General features: G+C 48.8%; 1 long non-coding RNA gene across 1 annotated transcript in view; it reads right to left on the reverse strand.

Annotated features, from left to right (window-relative positions):
• Positions 1-3544: 3544 nt before the first annotated feature.
• The window catches only part of LOC141373203 (uncharacterized), a 19015-nt gene continuing 13899 nt past the window's right edge, over positions 3545-8660 (reverse strand). The window contains exon 3 of the long non-coding RNA XR_012378912.1: positions 3545-3817. This is a non-coding gene — a long non-coding RNA (uncharacterized lncRNA). The remainder of the gene's footprint in view (positions 3818-8660) is intronic.

Here is an 8660-nt window from a genome sequence, read left to right on the forward strand (position 1 = left end):
CACTCCAACGTCAAAAACCATTTCTGTTCACATTCCCTTTTTAGGAGAAACCTTCCCTGGAATCCCGCTGCCTCCCCATAGGTCCTAGAGAGGCAAAGCGACTTCAAACGCACGGAGCCTGCAAATATTTAACAAAGACAAGTTCATGAGCCAGAGTGACCTCAATGTTCTGACAACACCTGCCGGCCAGGGATGGGGGCCAGCCAACCAGAGGCCCGGGGACAGCCCTCCTTACCACTACTGGAAGGTACCAAGAGACAGCCTCCCCGTTTGGCTGAACTGGGGCACAACCAATTCCAAGAAGTAAGTCTGAAATCCTATCAGGCAGCAGACAACAAATATGCTTTCTTGCCAGACTGAACATAAAAGGTAACATTTGCAAGGCACTGTGTCACATCCAGCCTATTAAAAGCTGGCAGCATGTAACTATTTAAGAAGTAGGGAGCACCCTTCTCCCCACCCCCCAATAACATACTCCAGATCCTTGGATCTTCCAGTGGAATTTATTTAGGGATCAATTAGGTCTCATTTCATCCACCAGGAGAGCTGAGACCTTTGTTATGAAGTCTGAGCTCCATGCAGCGGACGCGACCCACCCAGATTCATCTACCAGGTCAGTGGACCCATCCCCCAGCTGTGCGTGTGGGGTGCTCCTGGATGCCCCCTTCTCCCGAGGGTCTCCTCCATCTGCCACACAGGAGACACGTATCTGAAAGGTAATGCCCCTCCCCAGAGGCAGTCCAAAGACCCACCAACCCTGGGATTGGAGACTCCTCCCTTGACTCCAGGGAAGACCAACTCTGAGGCTGGTCTCACACTCACCTCAGGCCGGTGTGCCCCCAGGTGTTAAACAGAATCATGCATCTGCCCCGTGCTCTTAGCTTTTCATGTATACACAGCTCATGTGTTTATAACTCCACTCGACCATGACTTCAAGGACAGGAGCACTCTAATCTTTAATGTTTGCTGAACATCCCCTACAGCTAGGACTTTCCAATTTTTGACAATGACCCAAAATAAGACATTAATGTGCTATATGTTGTAATCTAGCGTATATGCGCATATGTGTGTGTGTGTGCACATCTCAAATGTGCATTTCGTGAAATAACATCCACCTTTACTACTCCTGTTTTCTATTTCATTTTTAAAATGTTGGTCACTAAGATTAAAACAGAGAGGGAGACAAACTGTAAGAGACACTTAACTCTAGGAAACCAACAGGGTTGCTGAGGGAAGGGGGGATGGGGTAACTGGGTGATGGGCCTTAAGGATGGCACTTGATGTAATGAGCACTGGGTGTTACATGCAACTGATGAATCACTAAATTGTACCTCTGAAACTAATAATACACTATATGTTAACTAACTTGAATTTCAATAAAACCTAAAAAAAAAAAAGTTGGTCACAACTCCCTAAAGTAATTTTACTAACCCAGTAATGTGTATGACACACAGTTTGAAAAACGCTGCCTTAACACTTAGCAAAGTGACTCACACATAAGAGGTACTCCATAAATATTTTATGAATGATTAAGCGATTGGCTGGTTATGAGAATATCCAACTAACAGTCTGGAAAGGCCTTGACCTTTGGCTCTGGGTCTTTGGATCTTTCCAATTTGTTAGACTTCCTGGCAAGTTCCATGATTTACCTTCACAGAGGGTGAGGCCCCTCCAGGGGCCCTGGGAGGGAGGGGATCAATCCAAAGGGCCTGTGTTGGTGTGTTTGCCCAAGTCCTTAGGCTCCCAAACAAGTCCTGTAGTTTTAGAAATAGGCTAATGGTAACAAATTCAAGACAGCCAGCAAGGACCAGAAATTAAGTCAAAGTATTACCTCCAGAGAGCAACTGCCAAAGAAGGCTGCAAGTAAATAAAATGGGAATCATGAATGAAAGCAGAAAAATAAAAAATAATAAAAAATTTAAAGCAGCAAAGAAGGCTGTGAGAGCGTTTGGTATCATTACTATAGGATGTCAGGCTGCCAAGCCGTAATCTGGAAAGCACTCCTTCTCTCTGTGGGTTCCTCAAGAAGACACACACATTAAAAACTGGGAGTAAAGAGCTACTTCGTTATGAGCTGGGCCAATGCATAAGCCGTCCCAAATCCAAGGGCTCCTGGGTCATGGTGGAAGTGGGAGACTCGAGTCTTATCCAGTAGGAAACAATAAAGTCTGTGTGCTTTTTTTTTTTTAAAAACTGTGCTGGCTTTTCCAAGATTCTAAAAAGAAAGAAAGAAAGAAAGAGAAAAGAACAGCATAGAGGGGGGCGCAGAGAGCTGTGCATCAGGGCCACTGCCTGGCCGTCCCAGGGGGTATGCGTGGCGGCCTCTGCCCTTCGTCCTGCTCAGCCCAGTGGCCACACCCTCCCCTGGCATCCAACTGCATCAGCACCTGGGCCCTGCCCCAGTGACAAACCTGAGCATCTCTGGGTCTGCCCTTCCATGACCCCACTACCCACGAAGACTTGATTTCCCATTTTATCAACTACCATTCCCCAGATGAAGCAACCTGCACTTTGACCTATTTGTAATTACCATTTACTGCAAAGGAGGCTTTGAACCTGAGTGGGAGGAAGCTTCAGCTTCAAGTTCACCACTCTCTAACAGACATTAGTACGCGCCTTTCCACTGGGAAGACAGGCAGCACATCTCCACGGCGTCAACATTTCTGGTGACCTCGTCATCAACAGAAATCACGAATGTTCTCTTACCACATCCATGGTGCCACAGGCATCTCAAAATACCACTCACACTCGTCGCTGCTTTGAAATTATGGTAGTTGCTACGTTTACCACCAGATCTCATTTAAAATAAAAGCACATATATGACTACATCGCAAGTCTGCCTTTTAATATATTGTAACTTGATTTCAATAGAACAGGTTTCCTTTGTAAGCCTTTATATTTTAAATTTACTCATTTAAAAATGTGAATCTGAGCTGGGTCTGTAGGCTTCTCCAGCAAGCAGGCCCATGGCACAGATGACGACCTTGGATGAACGCCCCTGTACGCCGGTAGTTGTGTCTATTTCTTATTTCTTTCCATTTTCAACCACTTTCTTCTTTTGATTTAAAAAGCTATATATTTATTTACATATACTCAAATTACAAGAATAACTTAAGCTTATGTGAACCAGTGAAGCAAGGCAAAAAGATGACCCAAGAGTCGATACGGTCACCTCCTCTGTGCCCCTCGATGTCTATGCCCTGAAGAAACCCACCACACCCTTCCCCTTGCTTCTACAAACACACGAGGGCTGATTTATTGCTTGCTTTATACCAAAATAGAATCATTCTACACACATTATTCTGTAATTTATATTTGTCACTTGGCAATTGACACTGCAACACAGACATTCCTACAAGTCTGTGACTACATGTTTTTCTAGTTTCTTTATATGCACTTGTATAAAATCGTATGTGAATGAACCCCCATCGTGCACGTCATGGTGCTTTGGCACAGACTTCCCCTCTCATCCGCCTCCTCGCCTCCCTGACTTCTCTTAGTTACCCATCGCTACATAACAAGATAACTTGGACCCTAGCAGCTTAAAACAACGCATTTATTGTCTCAGAGCTTCGGGAGGTCAGGAGTCTGGGAGCACCCGGCTGGATGGTTCTGCGTGGAGGGTCTCTCATCAGGTTGCAGTCTGGAGATTGGGTGGGGCTGCCATCATCCAAAGGCTCGACTGGGGCCAGGAACTCTCAGAGTCCACATCGTTGGCAGGTGGGTGCCAGCTGGTGAAGGAGGCCTGTGTCGCTCACCACATGGGCCTTTCTAGAGGGTTGCTGAGTGTCCTCACAACATGGCAGCTGGCTTCTCTCTAGGGAAGGGAAAGCATGGTAGAAGCTTCGATGTCTTTTATGAGCCAGCCTCCAAAGTCACCCATCTTCATTTCTGTGTTGTTCTACTGGTTACCCAGGTCAGCCCCGCTCACTGTGAGTAGAGGCTTTGCCAAGGTGTGAACGCTGGAGGCAAGGCTCACCGGAGGCCCTCCTGGACGTTGGGTCCTCAACCACCACCCCCTGCAAGGGCCACCTCCCCAGATCACTCGTGTTAACAGCCTTCTATATTTTGTTCCATGCTGATAGGAACATATGCAAACAGATCCATAAAGTACCTATGCAGACTACTTATGAGGGAGGTGTTATTAACATGAAAATTTTTAATATTTTTGAGCATTTCATATATCTGTGATTTATAGAAAGTTAATGAAATTTGAAATAAGTATTTTTAAATATTTAAAAATAAAGGAACAGAAACTCTGGTTCAAGATCATGTGTTGAAGAAGTGGAGCTGCTGGTATTTGGAGCCAAGACCAGCGGACTGCAAAGCCCACAGTCTTCCCAGGACACTGAGCCAACGTCACCACTTTGTCTCGCTGCCTCCCTCTTGGTGACAGCCCTGAGTCTCCTTCCAGGGGATCATCCCCCATTCTGATTGCTCGTGGGAGTGAAGACTCATGGGGTCAGGGCTTCTCTTCCAGGCCCTGTGCTCTCTGCTCAGAGCCCTTTGTGAAAACCTGGTGCTACCCACTCAACCTCTCCCGTTAACTTAATTTGCATCTGCTCTGGGCCTTATTCCACCACATTATTCCTCTTCCTAATTTTACAACAAAAAGAAGTTTTCTTTATGCTTTTATTCTTGCGGGTGCAAATACAGATCAAGACTCCAGGGTAGGTAACCTCACCCCTACCCCACCCTCCCCAGGAAAGGGAACGCAGGAAGGGGGAGCACTGGAGCTGGGCTGGCCCTGTGTCTTCACTTCCACTGCTTCCCTGCTTCTCAAGCTCTTATTTCTAACCTTCATGGCCATCAGCAGGTCCTAAGCAGACCTAGGTCCTTCAGTGGTCCACCATGGGACAGGCTTTCAACAGGCAGCAAGGGGATCCCCCTCCTTGCACTGGGCACTTTGCGAATACAGGAAGAGCATGCAGTCTGTCCCTAGACCTGGACACACACACATCGCAGTGGACTGTCCATTCCACCGATGCGGAGGAAGTGCTGGGGTGCGAGCCCGGAGGGCCGAGTGGGTGGTGGGCAGAGCAGCTCCTCGCAGGCAGCCTTTCCTTCGTGGGGCGAGTATGCAGGGTTTCCCACAGACGTCAGCAGGTGCCCTCTGAGAAGGGTTCCGTGGTCACCCAGGACAAGGGGTGGGTGAAGCAAAGGAAAATGACATTCTCCTACTCCGCTAAAGTGCACTGTGACCCCAGGGGAGGGAAATCGTGCAAGGTTTCTGAAACAGAGGAGACCCCGGAGCCCTTCTCCCCCTCCCCCAAGAAGTATCCTCTACTCCCTGGAGCGTGGCTTGGGAGCTGCTGAAACAGGGTAATCTAAGTTTTGTTCTGACCTCAGCAATTTAAAACACGCAACCAACAATGGCTGTATCCTTTGTTTTCTTCTCCTTAGGTCAGTAAAGAGATCCGAGAGGTTTCTGTCATGCCAGAATTCTTTATTTATTTACATTACAAAGCGGGGCTGGGGGGAGAGTACAACCACCAACAATGGCTTCTCTCCTTTTTTGTACTAATATACTTGGGTCTCGGCCTTTACCTTGCTGGAGGGAGCCCTTAATTACTCACAGGCTTTGCCAGAGCAGCCCTCGGTTCAACCATACCACTGTTTACACTGCAGCACACATTACAGAATTCCACGGATTGTGGTGCCTCCATGTCCTTCTTTGAGGCAAAGGCTGTGCTTTCAGCGACATACACAGAAAAGTTTAGGAAGTCCCAGCCCCTTGCTGGAGAACGCATAGATCTGGTGATTGGCCCCTCTGCCCTGAAAATGAGGATGCATTTCACCCTCTCTCCAAGGCCCCCAGTGATGTCAGTTAAGATTTCTCATTAGCCACTCGAATGAATTATCCTCACTGAGAAACTCTACAAGCCCCCCCACCCCACCCCCAGCCAGAGCTCGATCAAAGCCAGATCATCGCCTTGAAGTGGATGATGACCGTCTTTCCCTTGCCTGGATGGGCCTCAAAATCAGCGTTTCTAAAGAATACCAAGAAATGATGGAGCCTCCCCCGCAGAAAAAACACTTTTATGGATGACTAATCAGCAATAATGCTGCAAATGACCCGTCTGCAGAAATCTTCAGCGCCTTGAGATCTAAATTACTCTAATTTTTCTCCCCAAAAATTAGGTATAATATTATAATTTCAAGTAATGCCAGAGCAATTTCTCCCTTCATTGGATACCAAGCTCAAGATGTTACAGGAAAAAGAAATAGCTTTTACCGCTGATATGAGAAATTTAAAAGACAGACAAGTGTGAGCAAACAAAAGCTGTCACATCAAATACTGCGGGGGGGGGGGAGAAAAATCTAGAAAAAATGCCAGAAATGCTCAAGTCTAAATAAAGTCATTTATTTGTTATTTTAACCCCTTCGCTGTCAGTCGCTGGCGAGGCTAGCGAACCCTCCGGGGGCGGGAGGTTCCGGAGGAGACAGCTCTCTTGGGCTCCTCACAACGGTGGTCCGTGGTCCGTCACAGGGTTCTCTCATTCCCCCTGGCCCCTACAGGGTTTCCAAACACCGAGCACGCCGCCAATGCTTCTCTGCTCCCGACTCCTCTGTGGGCATCACTTCTTCAGAGAACTCAATTGTGTCCAACTGCCACCTCCTTAAGCAAAGAAACTAGACTTTGAGTCCCCGAAGGGCAGCAGCAACACACCGTTCACGTGCATCAGCAGATGGCAGACATGCGGCAGAGCGCGGCGGAAGTCATCTCTTGAATTTAGTTTCCTAGACGGCTAACGTGCAAGCAACCCCAAGATACTACTCCTTCAGAGGAGGGGGACTCTGTGAAGGGCACAGGGAAAGGGGAGAAAACACAGCCTGGACGGATCTGGGGCCCACCCCTTGCTCCTCCCTGGTCACGCCCATAAGCCTGTTTCCTATGTCAAGACGATGTACTTTTATTTAAAAAAAAACAACTGAGTAAGATAAGGTTGGTGCGAGAGCATCGCTAATGATGGTCTCTAGAAATAGAGGCAAGTATTTCCGGTTAAAATGGATTGATCGGGCACCGATTTTTGCACACTTCAGTGGGCCCCAAGATGAGAAAGTCACAGCTCTGTCCTCAAGAATCTATCCCCTCCACCCCCACTCTCTCTGCCCAAGGCAGTAAGGCTTCTGTTTCCAACAAACTGCTTCGGCAGTGGCCAGCAGGACCTCCCAACAGAGAGGATTCCACAGACACAGCCCCCACCCGCGTGCAGACGCCTTGATGTGCTGGGTCTCCAAACTTTCTCCCAACTACCCATCCATCCCTCCCCTGTAGGGGACCCACCTTGAGCTGCCACGAACCGTGGCTCCCAGAGGGCAGCCTGGGAGGTGTCCTGGGTCCTCGCCCCTCCCTGCAGCCAGCCAGCTCCTCAGCATGGCACCCGAAACCCCCCATGGTCATGAGGTCCCCTCCACCTCCGAGGCCTTGTACCCTCGATCACCCCCCACTCAAACACGCTCATCTCTGCTCAAGATGCTTCCTTGAGCCCTGAGCTCATGCCCATTCCCACTCTGGGCTCACCCCCTCCTGTTTTGGGGTGCCCAACCTACCTGCATTTCCTCTCCTCCCCTCCTTGGCACTATGTCCTGTGCCCGACCAGGTTTATGCACTCGGCTGTCCTACTAGTGATGAATGCCTCATGGGCAGGAACCCAGCTGCTCTGCTTGGGAACCCCCCAGGGCCTTGTACAGGCTGTGAGGCAGGGTGGGTCCTTAACATGGGACGGCATGTGAGATGCCTAATCTGTATACCAAAGCAACTCCCTTGGATCTTTAACAGGTAATGCTCCCTGGCTTTCCAAAGAAGTCTGGTTAAATGAAATGCTGTGCTTTTCAAAGAGATTCACCAACAGGAAGAACGGGCAGGGTCTCCCATCCAGAATCACAGACCGCCTGGGGCTCATTTGACCATTTCTCCACATTCTGCAGATTCCTCCCATCCTGCTGCACCTTTGTCTTAGGACCTTCTCCGCTGCTCCTCCCCTTGCGCAGACTGGCTGTGGGTGGCAGAGAAGGCACCTCTGTGGTTCCCGGCACCTGGCGGCGGCCACCTGCTTCCCCACAGCATCTCGGCTGACCTGACTCCCTGGAGCCGGTGCTGGGGGGAGCCGCTCCTGGGGGCCTCCGCCCCTGTGAGCCTCCAAGGGACGCGAGGGATGTGCAGCCATGTGTTCTCAGCTCAGACATTCTGATGTGGGTTTCTGTGTGGGAGACGGAAAGATGCACACACTCCCGCAAGTCTAGGATTTGTGGCTTGTGTTATCTTACAACCTCACATTTGGAAGAGGTATTTTAATTTCTTATGAGTTGTGAAAATAATTATGTAATTCTGCCACCTTCTTAAAACCAAGATATTTCAAACTGACTCCTTGTAGTCTGGGGCTGACATCCTTAAGGGGACTCGGCTTTTTTTTTTTTTTCTCCTTTGAGTTTTCAGCCAATTTGTGCCAAACAAACTCTTGAGTTGTTAAAACAGTTCGTGATGGAGAACCATCTTGCATAAAAAAGTAGAGGAAAATCCTTCTTCCCTCCCAAAATTAACTGTCAACAATGACTTCTTGAAATTACAAATGCTGTTGGCGGTCGCCAGCGAAGCCCACTTTTCCGATTTGTGCTCAGGCTCCCGCGGTCTCTGGTGCCACCGGATCTGTGCTCAG

The sequence above is a fragment of the Callorhinus ursinus genome, unplaced genomic scaffold, assembly GCF_003265705.2.
Source record: "Callorhinus ursinus isolate GAN/ISIS: 27379988/994484 unplaced genomic scaffold, GSC_fseal_2.0 scaffold8, whole genome shotgun sequence".
Lineage (NCBI taxonomy): Eukaryota > Metazoa > Chordata > Mammalia > Carnivora > Otariidae > Callorhinus > Callorhinus ursinus.